Here is a 12111-nt window from a genome sequence, read left to right as displayed (position 1 = left end):
AGAAGGGAGAGGGGAGATATAGAGAAAGCCCAGGAAAAGAAGCAAACGGAGCCGTAATTACAGGGGATGGATCCTGGACTCAACTGCTACATTTGGTTCATAAAAACCATGTAAGATGGGTTGATTAGGACTTGCCTCTACCAGCTCAGTATGGGGCCATGTACCTCATCAATGTTTGTTGTGGATGATGAAATAAACCCAGAGAGATAAAGGTGTGTGTGTGTGTGTGTGTGTGTGTGTGTGTGTGTGTGTGTGTGTGGACCGAAGGGCTTCTCTCCTTTACACAACTTTTAGCTGGGCGCTGTGTGTGTATGTGCGTGTGTTTGTATATCGAATAGGACTTTCTTTCCAGAGATTTTTAAATTGCATTCCACTGACAGAATTTACTGGTCTGGGGTTAGGTTTCTTGAATCCAGATGTTTTTTTCTGCCTTCAGGAAAGACAGAACAGATGATTTGCGAAAGCATCCGTTTTGCCAATATAATTACCAAAAAAATCACACACACATACACACAAGCTCTATTTAGCTTGGTAACGTGATGTTATTTTGTTTCTGGTTTTTGGCCATTCTTCCTTTCCCCTCTTTTCCCTCTTCTGCAAGTCAGAAGTTAAGAGCAGCCTGGACTAGTCAGGTATTGGGTCATCCCCTCAGCATTCAAAAGTTTTCATTGACACGAGCTGAGCTGAGCTGAGCCGCAAGCAGGCATTAACTGCGTTTGACTTACATTCCGGTGCCAGGGAGTTGGGGGTGGGAGGCAGGAGGAAACGGGAGGGAAGGGGCATTTGGGCACTAGCTGAAAGTTGGACAAGTGTGCTGGTTTCAGCGAGGTGCTTGCATTGACACACATTGAGGTCTCCGGCTTGCCCTTTCTACTGGCTTCTGCCCCTGCCGTTAGCTCTTAAATATTCTCCAGATGGACAGGCAGATCAATTGCCAGATGAAATTTACAGAATCTCGCAGACAAACTTTTGGCAGGCCTAGAGCAACATTGTCTAATGTAAACTCTGAAGGATTGTGGAGATGGCAAAATTAAAAAAAATTACAAACCCCCAAATATTCTCCAGGATTGAAAGTGGTTAGGAAGAGCTGAGACCCCTGGAGATGGTGGCAACAAGTTACTGTGTAGTGTTCTCTTTAAGAGGGGGAGGGGATAGTTAAACAGACTAAGCCTGATATTGCGTTGGCACGTTAGCCCTTGAAAAAGGGAATGGACATGCCAAGGGCTTCAATATTTGACTTTAAAGGGAAAAAAAAATCAACAACAAATGAATAAAATGACCAGAAAACAGTGAGTCTCCAATTTGCTTCTTTCTCCCTCCCCAATCCTTTATATTCCAAAAGGTGTCCTGAAAGCCTTAGTGCACCCTTAAGATGGCACTAAGACTTTTGGGACACCCTGTATTAGCTATTGTCCATTTACTTATGTGTATACCTGCTCTTACTCCTGGTAGAATGTAAGCTCCTTGAGGGTAGGAACAGTTTTATTTTTGTCTTTGCATCCCCATTGCTTGCACAGTGCCTCATGTAGGAGCTTAATAAATGCTTGTTGAGTGATCATTTCAAAGGAAAACTGGACTTCTTATCGGTGGGAGAGGGCTTCCCCTTACCAGATTTTTCCATGCTAGGTTTTACCCAGCAACAAGTTGCAGTGAAGGACTTCATTCAGGTGAATTCAGAAGTTAAGAGCAATAGACAAGGATATTATTATGTATATATGTATTTTGTCTATGTGTATATGTATATATACACATATATCACATATAGACATATCACACACAAGCAATATAGATATAAATTGAGGTGGATTTATAGATTTATATACATAACCTATATGTATGTATATTTATATAAATGTATGCATATATGCATACACACAAATATTTATATAGACATGAGTGTATATATGTATCTGTACACACACGTAGGCTCAGATAAGGTTAAGTGACTTGCTCCAAGTCAGACAGCAAATGACTCAGGCAAAAGTTGAATCCAGGGCCCTCTGACTCTAGACTAGAGAAAGAGCTTTTTAGGATAGCTTGTCAGTCTCACTGTGGCTTTACCATAGTAGTGTAGTGGGTATGTGCATTGGTATGGACTTCTCATTCTTCCTTCCAAGGGGTCCTTTTATTAGGTATCATTAATGTCCTGAATGAACCATCTCTTGGAAACCCTTATGGAGGAAATTGCCAGAGTCCTCGATACTTTTCCCCATGGCTGGGTGTTCTTATGCTTCTGACTTTCTGAATTTTTGTCTATTTAAGTTATTCCTACCCAGGCTGTTTTACTTAGGAAAGTGTGTGAGCTCCAAAGTACATGACCCTTGGCAAGCAAACTCTCCTGGCTTGTGTTCTAAATGGTGATATTCCCTTACTAGAAATATCCACTTTCTTTTCTATGAAATGTACAAATGTGTTGTTTGGAATGATTTCTAGAATGATTTGTGCTTGCAGTACATATATTTCATTTTGAAGTGGTCCCTTGAAATATATAAGGGACAAAATATGCTTTATGCCTTCCTTAGCTAGGACAACAATGCACTTCACTGTGGATTGGAACTGTCTTGGTTGAAAGTTATTTACTGACATGGGACTTGGATGACAGTCCCTGCATACAATATCTTTAATGGTTTTATATTTCTTTCAAGACAAATAAAGTATAACTTCAGCTAACCCTCTAGTTCTAAAGACAGTATGATTGATAGAGAAAATGTTAATCAGATTCTTACTTTCAATTCTTATTTTTTGGGGGTGGTGGGGAACAATTTATGGTGAGAGGAGGGAGATTAGGAATTTGTTAGTGACAAAATCAAATTTGTGGTGGATTGTGGTTCCCTTTGTTACATTGTCCCTCTATTTTTTTAAAAAAAATTATTTATTGGCACAGAAAACATCATAATACAGAAAGACTTGTTCCCTGGGTACCTGAGACAGCAGGATGTTTTCCTGTGCCCAGAATTCTTCATGAAGAGAATGGCCCAGGTGGACAAGTTTGGATAATCCACAACCTTATATCTCTGTAAACCAGAGCCCAGCATGCCTCTGTCCTTTCAGGCCCCACGGACTTGGAAAGAGCCCTCTTTGTCCCCTCAAACATACTTTATTAATATTTAATCCAAACATACATATTCAGAGGGGCCAAAGTGAAGGGGAGGAACCGAAGAAACAGAGAGCTCCCTTGTGGGATGGTGAAATCAATTTGTAGTCTCTAGACCAAATATCCAGAAAGAAGAGGGGAAAAAATTAAGCTAGCCATTTTCTTTTATTCCTTTTCTTAGTTAGATGTAAGTTCAAAGGTTTTACTTCTCTGGTATTTGGGTCCAAGAGAGTTGACTGGGCAGAGTGCTGACGAGAACTGACAGCCAACTTTGACGAGGTCTTTATTATTTGAATCCAGCAACTTGCATCCTGGCTCAGGGGGTGGAATCCTTGATCTGTTTTTGTTGTTCCTCTTGCCAACCTCTTTGCCAAGGAGTGTAATGGTTATGTTTTTAGCCTTGGGGTTTAGCTCTTTCCCCCTGGGTACATGAACAGGCAAAGAGACCTGTTGCCTTAAGTATGACCCTTCCTCTGCTGGGTTATTTCCCATTCAGTCACACAAACTGCCTCAAGTGGATCTGCTGCCTTGGATTTTCACTTGGCTCAGCTTCCTGCACTCCTTGCTCCTGCCCTCAGTGGAAGTTACCCCCAGTAAAAATATAACTGGATTAAAAATGGGTGTGAGCATTTAAATACCAAGATCATCCTTCTTGTCAATGACAACATGTTTGCTTTCCTGTTCACCTATCATGCACAATGAATTTTGGCTTGGGGGAATTCAAAGGATTATGAATTGTTGAAAGAAGAATGGAATGAAGCACTTTCCTAAGAAAGTAGTTTCCTTTTCCTTCCTTTAAATAATATAACCCAAAGCTCTAATTTTTATAGAGGAAAGATGCCTATCTTTAATGCTGTCCTGGGTACACTAAAATCTATATGGGTTTTGTAGTTGTCATTGGAAGTAATCTGTCCCTTAGAAGTAAATTGACTTGTGAAAGTGGGTACAGTTAACTGCAGTCATAGGGAGTGTTCTCTCTTGGTTATTTCTTTAGTGACTCTATTATCTATATAATGCTGCAGACTAGCAAAGGAATAAGGGGTAGAGGAGAAAGGCCAACATAGCAAATATTTAGGTTAGACCTAGGGTTATGTGGAATCTACAACTTTCCCACCTCCCCCATTCCTGCCAAAGTAGCCTCTTTGAGGGGAGAGGAAATGCTGTTTTTTTTTTTTAAATCCTTAGTACATAGCATGGCACTTTATTGGTTCAGACATGGGGCTTCAACAGTGAAGGGACACTCTCAGTGTGAAAACTCCCTCCACTGCTACATTTACACATTTTGCTATAAGTTAAAGTCCTTGAGAGCTGCTTGGTGATACTGAGAGGTTATAACTGGCCCATCGTTTAGACCAGGCGTTCTTAATCTAGGATCCATAGATAGATTTCAGAGGGTCTCTGAACTTGAATTGGGAAAAAAATTACATTGTTATTTCAATATAATCAGTTCTTTTTGAAATCCTATGTATTTTATTTCATGCATTTAAAAATAATTTTTTTTGAGAATTGGTCCCTACACTTCAGCAGACTACCAAAGGGGTTCCATGACATAAAAATATTAATGATCCCTAGTACAGACATGGCCAATATGGATCAGAAGCAGAATTTGAAATAAGATCTTTCCAGATTTGCGAGGGAACCTTAATCTATTTCTCTGCCTCTTGCCTTTTATATAATAGGTGCTTAATACTTGAATGTGTGAATGGATCTATGTTATGCTTTATTGAAAGTATAATTATGATAGTTTCTATCTCTAATGTCTTATGTTAGTAAAAAGTTGGTACTAGGATCTCAAAGTCTTTGGCAATGGAGCAGCTTGACTTACTCATTGAAACCAGGAAGGTTTCTTCAAGGACTGGCCCAGGAATGGGCTGTCCATCTCCCATTTCAGCCACCAACCATCCAGTGGCTCCCTATCACCTCCAGGATCACATACAAAATGCTTTGTTTGGGATTCAAAGTCCTCTATAACTTATACCCCACTCATTCCCACCTTTCCAGTCTAATTATACTTCTTATACCTTACTTCCCATCATGTACTGTGTGATCCAGTGACACTGGCCTCTTTGCAAGTTCCCTAAGACTCTGCATCTCTCAGCTGCTGGCATTTTGTTTGTTTGTTTTTGGCTGTCCCCTTTGCCTGGAATGTTTTCCCTCCTCAGCTCCATCTACTGGCTTTCTTGGTTTCCTTTAAGTCTCAACTAAAATCTCATCTACAGGGAATCTTTCCCAGTGCCTCTTAATTTTAGGACCTTCCCTCTCTGAATTATTTCCTATTCCTCCCACGTATACAGCTTGCTTTATATTTGTTTGCATGTTGTCTCCTTTCCTTGGACTGCAAGCTCCTTGAGGGCAGGGAACATCTTTTTGCCTCTTTTTATATCCCTAGCACTTAGGACAGTATCCGGCACATAGTAGGTTCTTGGTAAATATTGATTGATTGATTGTAAAACTGACTTCACTGATTTGAGAGCCTCATCTCTAGAGTAACTCTAGGCTGATGAATCTTTGACCAAAGCAACTCTTAACTATTTCCTAAGTTGTGGAGGAAATATAACATGAATGTTCATACTGATATTAAAGCCTCCATTGGAAGAGTGTTAAGAGTGCATTAGAGGCAGCTAAGGGAGCATAGTTGGATATGGTACTGGACCTGGAGTTAGGAAGCCCTGAATTCAAATCCTGACTCAGACCCTTATTAACTATGTGAGCTTGGACAAGTCACTTGATAATTCTAAGCCTCAGTTTCCTTATCTGTAAAGTAGGGATTACAATAGCATCTACTGTACAGGGTTATGATGAGGATCAAATGAGATAATAGTTTTTGCTTTGCAACTTTAAGCATGGCATAAATGCCAATATTATGATTATTATGATTTATTATGAGAAACCTTTAAGATCCATTTTCCCTATTGTTTTTAGTGGGAAATAGGTAATTTTAAGTATTTTTAATCTTCTTTTGTATCTGAGGAAACTGAGTCTCAGAGACATTGAATAACTTGAGTCAGGTCATACAAGCAGAGTCTTTTGACTCATCGCGGATGGTGCCTTAGTTACTGACAGCTTACACACCTTGAGGTATGACCCTTTTCACCAGGTTTGTGAGAATCATAGACCTTCATAGCTGAAGGGATGTTAGGAACCATCTGATTCAATTCCTTGGGTTTTTACAAATGAGAAAATAGTTCCAGAGACTTCCCATGGATTACCTGACCTAATAACAGAGTCTGTATTGGGAATCCCCTGTACCCCATTCCCCCTTGCACCTCTAGAACAGTTGTTTGCCTTGTCTTCCATGGAACTGAACAATATTTTCTGTAGGAAGTTATGGAAAGTGGAATGAGAATTTTCTCCCATGAATTAGTTTGTAGTTTTCCAAGGAGCTTACTTCCCAGGCTCCTCCTTATCCCTTTACCCCTCCACTTCTGTTTTGACTTTCCTTTTGGTCATTTGCTATTCATTAGCACTTTTAAAAGTGGGGTAGGTTGGGGAGGGAAGAAATTCAGATGATTCCAAGCCTTGCTCCTCTAATATAGTTCTGGTAGGAGGTTAATTGATCAGCTAATTAGTTAGAGCAGGGTTCTTTGTCATTCATGTATCATGGATCCCTTTGGCAGTCTGGTGATACCTGTGGACCTCTCTTCAGAGCAATAGTTTTGAGTAATTGAAAGAAATGTCAAATTTCAGTTAGAAGTTATTGAAAATAAAGATGCATTTCTCCTGCCCCCTCATTTAAGTTTGTAGACTCCCTGAAATCTATTCACAGAGATAAAGTTACAGTTTGGGGGCTTCAAAAGATGCACGATTGTATTTTTGAGGATGTAAATGTTTATATATGGATATATTTATCCCCCCCCCCCCGCCCCCCCAAACCCAAACCCCCCCCCACCCCCCAAATTTGAGGGCGTAATTTCATTTACAAAAAAAATTTCATTTTTTACTTTGTATTCTTAGCAATTTGGCTTACTACCTGGTACATAGAAAGTGCTTAATAAATGTACTGAATGTTTCCCCTCTGTGCTTAGTCACCTCTTGCTTAATTTTCAATATTTATTTGAAGCATTGACAATATTGTCTTGTATCTCTTATGCTTTTTCCCTAACCTCTGAAACACCCATTAAGGAGAATTAAATGAGGCCTAATTAACTGTGAAACAATACTGCCAAATCTGAGGTTATCTCAAGCCCAATGAACATTAAAAAAAGAAAGAGAGGAAGTAAGGAAAACTGATCAAAGGAAAAGGAAGAAACTGATTCTCTTCCCCTTCCCCCCTCCTCTGCAATGATAGCAGAAAATGGTGAAACTCAACTTAGAAATCAAAGAGAGTCTGACTACCTTTCATAGAGACAAGGGGGCAATGAAGCTTTGTTTTTCAGTTGTGTGTCCGATTCTTTGTGACACCATATGAGGATTTCTTGGCAAAGATGCTGGGATGGTTTGCCATTTCCTTCTCCAGCTCATTTTACAGATGAGAAAATTGAGGCAAACAGGGTGAAGTGACTTGCCCAGGGTCACACAGCTAGTACCTGTCTGAGGTTAGATTTGAACTCATGAAGATGTGTCTTTCTGATTTCCAGCCTCATGCTCCATGTACTAGCGCGCCATCTAGTGACCCTACATTGAAGCTGCATGTATCTAAAACCTGAGGAAGGATTTCACAGGGTTCTTAATTGGTCCAGTTGAATGATTACATGTTCTAGAGTGAGAGGACCCCTGGTTCTCATCTTTGCTCTGCCCCCTATTACTTGTGTGACTTTGGACAAGTCACTTAACTTATCTGGCCCTGTTTCCTCATCTGAAATGAGGGAGTTGGACCAGATAGCCTTTGACCTCCTTTCTAACTCTAGCTCTCAAATTCAGTGGTCCTCTGACCTCTATATAATAAAGAAAAACAGAAACCAAGGCAGCCTCTGAAAGTATGGTTAGTAGAAAGATCATGAGGAATGAATGAATGATTGAAGAAAATATTAAATGACATTTTCTAGGTAGTGTGGTAGGTACTATATATGCAGGTACAAAAGTGGAACAATCACTCCCCTCAAGGTGCTTCTGTTCTAATAGTGGTGACAACATATAAAGAGAAGTGGTAGCTAGGAAAGGGAGTTTTGATCTGGGGAATCTCTAAGATGGTGAGTAAATCAATGCACCTTTCCTAGAAGCAATAGTAGCATGGATTGGCTTATTATGTACAACAGAAGAGGTGGAAAGTGACTGGGACAGGTCAGATCGCAAGGTGGTATGGAGGATGTCTCTTGGTCTAGGACAGTCAAGATGTAATGTACTAGACAAGTTTCTACTTGTTAAGACCCCAGGCAAGGAAGCTCAGTTCCAGGGAAGGAGTTCTAAGACTGAGTAGATGAGCTTCTGTGGGGACTGAGGGGAACAGATTTGAGAGAAATCAGAAATAATGAGGATTTGGTGCTTTTGAGCTGTGTGATGTTGCACAGATCAGTGAACCTTTCACGAGTCTTGTTTTCCTCAGCTTTGACAGGGGAATAGAGCATTAAATGTTGGTTTTGGCCATGGCCAGCATGACACAAAAGCTTGTTTGGGGGATAAGATGAGAGAGATGTATGGAGAGGTACTTTGAAGAGCTAAAGTACTACACAGACATAAATTGATGGTTTTGTTAGCACCCAGATTGCAACTAAGGTCTCTTTAGGTCAACAACACCATTCTGAATTCCTTGAAAAGGAAACCATAGCAAATGCAGACAAAGAAGTCCTGTTAACCAGTCCTACTGGGATAAAACTTGTGAGGGAATAAGCCATCGTACTGTACATCAGCTGAAGTTTAAAAGGATATTTAAGAATGTCTTCAGTTGGAGTGCCTTCCATTTGTCCAAAATGGATACCTTAATTGTTGCTAATGAAAGATAATTATGGAACCGATCTATGGCCTAGTTCATAAAAAGCATCCTGTTTTTGAGAAGTTTGATAGAAGACTCACTTCCAGTCATTAGCCCCATTAGAAGTGGTGAGTAGTTTTTCAAACAAGTAGCTATGTAAATTTTTGCTGATATCCTTTTTAGTTTATTTATTCTGAAGGTGCAAGGAAAAATGGCCATTGTGAAGATGATTTCCTAGGAAAACTTAGAATTGTTGATAATCTAGAGCCCAACTAAAATACTTATCTGCTCCTTTGTTTATTTCTGTGAATTGGTCAACAAAAGTCATTTGTAAAGTGATTTGTAAATTGCTAAGCATTCCGAGGAAATCACTCATCCTTTGTTCCTTATTACCTACTATTTTGATATAGTATTGTGTTATCTTTGGGTGTGGTACAACTCATGGATTTTGTTCTATGGCTTGAATCTGTACCCTCCTCCTTTTCCTATTCCCTGACATGAACTTTCCCTTTATTCAGTTAGACAAGCTAGCAGAAGAAAGGTTCATGCAAAATGTTACAGTCCAAAGACATCTGGCTGTGTGCCATTAGGCTCTTTGAGTCCATGCATAGCAGTTAGAGGACTTATTTATGGTTAGCAGATAAAAGTTGCCCAGAAAAACTGATTTGGATGACAGTGTGCTTCTGTGGGGTCCTGTGGAACCAAGACTTCAAATAGAACAAGAAGAGATGATGGAGATGTTTATCAAAAGACGTGGGCAGGGCTTGTTTATATGAGCAATTTTTCTTTGGATCCTGACTTGGTTACCAATCATGGCTAGAGCCCTGGAGTAGCCATCCTGCTCTATACCACAGACCCAGGACCCACACCAAAAGCATCAGGGAAAGGGCACAGACCATCTTTGTTCTTTCGCACATTGCAGCCCTTGCTGAGATATTAGGTCCTGCTTTATGCACACACAGTGAAAGTGACGGATCTTGTCCAGCTCCAAGTGCTCCTGCATTGTGAATCAGGGCTTTAACATTCCTCTATGTTGGGATCCTCTTCTTGCTGTGATGACAAGTGGGGGAAGGGAGAAGGCGTGTGCCAGGAAGATCTCAATTAACAAGGCTTTCTAATAGTTATTGCCTAGAAATGCCAAGGGTCATTTCATTTATGAAAATATCTCCCTTAATTCAGCCAGTAACTGCCACCTCTGGAGCAGATGAACCCAAGGTTCAAGTCTCTGGTAGTCAGGGCTTGGATTTTCCTCCATTACATCCTGCCTAGAATGTAATGCTCAACAGCCCTGTATCTAATGAAGAAGCTGTGTTGCTGGCTCTGTTTAATAATAAGCTCTGGTGGGTATTGTGATTTCTAACCAGGGCTGTGTTCTGAGTGAGGCTTCCCTTTCGTTCCTTGGCTTGCTTTGTAGGGAGGCTTGATTTACTGAATGCAATAACCTTTAAAAACCAGGATGGAGGTGTTAATTTTCTAGGTTTATATGTGCTAAGCACAGTATGTTTGAAAGTTGGATACGTCTTGGGACATGGTGCTGTCCTGTTGCAGGGCAGAGTCATAGGATCATAGACTTCTGTCTGGAAGGAGTCTTAGAGGTTAACCCTCATTATACAGATCAGGAAACCTAAACACCAAGAAGCTAAGGTGTATGCCCAAGATCACACAGGTTAGAAGTAGACAAGTAGGGATTTGAACCCAGGTCCTTAGATAAAAAATCTGAAGCTCTCTCGGCATGTTTCATTTTTCTCTGTGTTACCTCCAGAGATAACACAGGCACAGTGCCTGACATAAAATAGACGCTCAATGAATTCATTTCAGATGGAACTCAGTTAAGTTTAGAGGGCTCTTACCTTCCTGTATCCTAGATAGGAACGAACTATTGGTGACATCTATAAGAAAACTATCATGCTGGCTGGTGGTCGGGATTTGGGGGGAAGGAACCCCAGTCTAACTTCTTTTGTTCTTTCTTTCCCCATCTTCTGATATACTTGGGTTTGATTTTTGCAACAAGCCATTTATTTAAGTTCCTGCTAGGGAAAGACATATAAATGAAGATAAAATGTTGCTTTAAAATTAGACTTGCAAACACCTTCTCCCAGGAAAAGAATAAAGAATAATGATACTATTTATCTCACCTTAGAAAGGAAGGAAACAAGCATTTATTAAACATTTACTATGTGCCAGGCACTGTGCTAAACCCTGAGTGGACCTTATTGACTCTCTTTGTCCCTTCTGCCCAGCAAATAAACAAACAAGCAAGTGAACAAATACAGGTCAGTAAACTTTGGGTGATGAATGAAGATGACATGTTACTTTAAAATCAGATTCACAAGAGCTACTTCCAGGTAAAACATGAAGAATATTTTACCTTTGGGTGGAAATCTATTTCCTTTCCATTAACTTTGTCTGTCTTTTCCCTTATTCCCCCAAAGGAAAAAAAATAATTACTGGCTAGTAAAGTTCTTGGTACTTATCTGCAAGACTCTATTCAATTTATGACTACCACTTGATTATTCATATGTGGATAACCCATATGACCTGGCATGTTCTTAGTGACTGTATCACTCCACTGTTTGGGGGTTGTCATCTGATTTCCAGTGTCAGGGTGTCCTCTCTCCTAGCTAGATCATGGTGGGCAGGCAGCCTTCCTCCTGAAGTAAGGAACACCTGAGTTCAGATTTGGTCTCAGGCACTTACTAGCTGTGTGTTCCTGGACAAGTTACTTAGCCTCAGCTTGCTTCAGTTTTCTCATCAATCAAATAGAGATAATAATAGCACCTACCTTCCAGGGTTATTTTGAGAATCAGTTAAGATAATATTATACAGCGCTTTGTAAACCTTAGAGTCCTGTATAAATTCTAGCCATTATTATTTTTATCATCCAGAAGAGTGGCCATGCCAATGGATTGGGGGCCATTGTTCCCCTCCCATTGGGGTGATTAATCCCAGAACTATCTACATACTTTAATTTTTCACCACCATCACCCTGACCATGTGATAGTTCCAACCCTTGCTTTCCAGTTCCAGTGGGATATTTGTTTTGTCACTTGATTGAGAATTCATCCACCTGAAACCTTTGATGAATCCTTCTCAGAATTAGGGTTGATGTGACCCATTTTTCTGAAAAAGAGAGAGAGAGAGAGAGAGAGAGAGAGAGAGAGAGAGAGAG

General features: G+C 40.2%; 1 protein-coding gene across 1 annotated transcript in view; it reads left to right on the top strand.

Annotated features, from left to right (window-relative positions):
* Positions 1–12111, top strand: part of PID1 (phosphotyrosine interaction domain containing 1) — a 281609-nt gene that overhangs the window by 504 nt on the left and 268994 nt on the right. The gene's annotated exons all lie outside the window — the stretch shown is intronic.

Source organism: Petaurus breviceps, unplaced genomic scaffold (genome assembly GCF_028583685.1).
Source record: "Petaurus breviceps papuanus isolate PSGF00001 unplaced genomic scaffold, PetGlider_PUasm1.0 688, whole genome shotgun sequence".
NCBI lineage: Eukaryota > Metazoa > Chordata > Mammalia > Diprotodontia > Petauridae > Petaurus > Petaurus breviceps.
The sequence above is the reverse complement of the archived record's forward strand: the minus strand, read 5'-3'. Positions and strand labels throughout refer to the sequence as shown.